Raw genomic sequence first — 2,306 nt, forward strand, 5'->3', positions numbered from 1 at the left:
TCTAGATTCCATGAAAAGATGGGAAGATGTTATCCCCAGGCCTTGGCCTCTCTCTCCAGACGAAGGGACAAGAGGTTGTGAGTACCATGTTTGCTCTGTGCTTGACCATTGATTGACTGTGATCTGCCTCTTTACTATTCTGATGGGTCTTTTTAGTGGGAAATTTTTTTGGCCACATCACACTCTTTACCCCATACCTTCCCTTTAGGTGTGGAAAGCCTATTTGTCCTACTTGTTCTGGTGGAAAATCCTGTTTATGAAATGAGTCTGTGGACTCTTAGAAACATTACTGTCCATGGTAAAAGCAAGAGCCCTCCTAGACGTGCCCTGAGTGTCTCCAGCCCCGTTGGGGGTGGTTTCCCGTTTTACTGAAGCTCCTAAGGAGCACAGACTGTTGTTTACTGCTTGCTAAGGGAGGCCCCAGGGCTCTGTCTGGCTCCTGCCTACCTGCTTCTCCGGTCCCCTGCACTGCCCAGCCGGATTCCCCTGCTACTGCGCTCTGGTGACCCACTGACCTTGCCATTCCTCTGTACATCCCTGTTTCCTCCCGACGCCGAGGCTGCTCGCCTGCCGCCACAGTGCTTTCCCTGAGCCTGCGTGGCTGCTACCTCACTTGTGGTTGTTAAGCTTATCAAGATTTTTTAGAGTGACTAGAAATGTCCCCTGCTTCTGAAGCCCCACGTACTCCTTCTCTGGGAAGGCGACTTACCTCTCTCTCTCCCTGCAGCGCTCTCCCCTCTGCAGTCCCTCTGCAGTCCAGCTAAGCTTCCTGGTCACAGAACCTGAGGAAGAAGTCGTCGTCGTTAGCAGGAGCTTTGCTCTGTCTTAGAAGTGAGCTAGCTTAAGTCCATTTTTGTGCCTCTAACACAAAGACGTAGAGTGAGCTGAGTCTCTGGAAGCTTTCTGTTTTATATCGACAGCTCTATCTATTTTTAAAGCAATGTCACTTTGTTTTGTTTACACATGTATTAAATATTTGTCAAGATTACTATTTTGTTACTCTGTGAAGTTGGTTGCTTGTTTTACCAAATAAAAGTTATTATTTTAATGTTGCCAAAGTTATTTATAAGAACTAGCAATTAGAGGAATAAAGCATTTTGTGAAAACCTTTTGTATCTTTTTTTTTTTTTAAAACTTTGAGCATCGTATACTTTAGGTTAATTTTTTGTTTTGTGTCATCTGCAGTTGAGTTTATTTTTACTGCCTCATTGGTTGTAACTTCAAAATGATATGTTCAATAAAGCTAGTAGGGTTCTTTAATTTTCATTTTTTAATTTTATTTATTATTGTGTGTGCGATTAGGGGGTGTGGGTGCAACTGTGCCACCACAGTGTATGGAGGTCAAAGAACAACATTTTGGGATTGGTTCTACTCTGGGATCCAAGGACTGAACTCCGGTTGTTTAGCCTTTTTTTTTTTTTTTTTTTAAAGTTTCTATTGATTGTGAACTTCACACTATGCACTCCGTTCCTACTGTCTCCCATCTCTCCATATCCACCCTTCAACCTTCCAACCTCCACCCCAAAGAAAACAAAAAGAAAAAAAACCCTAAAAAACAAAACATCTCGCCGTGGAAGCTTTGTGTCACACAGTATATCATATACCCTTTGGACCAAACAGCCTTACTTGGAAATGTTCGTTGCAAGGAGTCCTTGGTCTGGTTTGAGGCCCCCTGGCTTCTGCTACAGCATCAGTACTGGGTCCTCACAGGGATTCCATATTATTGACCTCTGTCATGAAGATCCTGCAGCTTCATGTGCTCCATCAGTTGCGTTGTTGGGCCCACTCAAAGCCCTGAATCCGGTCCTGGGTGATAGTTGGTCGGTCTGCTCACCAGCTCTCCCGCTTTGCTTAGGTGAGGGGCAGAGCCCGCTGTCCTGCCAGTGGTAGCTGGCAAGCATCAGGACCTCTGGCTGGCTGGCTGGTGCCATTGAGGCTGGCTCTCCTATACTGCCCTAGCAAGGGACAGGACCTGCTCTCCTGAGCTAGCTGTCCAACGGAAGTGTGGGACCAACTCTCTTGCAGTCTTCAGCTGTTGAGAGGTGGGTCAGCTCTGCTGAGCTCTTGGACATTATCATGGCTCCCAGGCATCCCGAAACGGGGATATCTTTGTGGCCTTTGGTGGTGACATAGGCCCTGGATGTTGACTCCTTGATCTCCGAAGCTGCAGGACCACAAGCACGGAGAGTGGGGGGTGGGGGGTGGGGTGGGCGGTGCATCGCCCTGGCCTCAGGAGGCAATAAAGGCTACTCACATCAGACTGTTCTGCACCACCCTCTTTGTAGTGCGCAAACTCTTTATGCTTC

This window comes from Mastomys coucha, unplaced genomic scaffold (genome assembly GCF_008632895.1).
Source record: "Mastomys coucha isolate ucsf_1 unplaced genomic scaffold, UCSF_Mcou_1 pScaffold3, whole genome shotgun sequence".
Taxonomy (NCBI): Eukaryota; Metazoa; Chordata; class Mammalia; order Rodentia; family Muridae; genus Mastomys; species Mastomys coucha.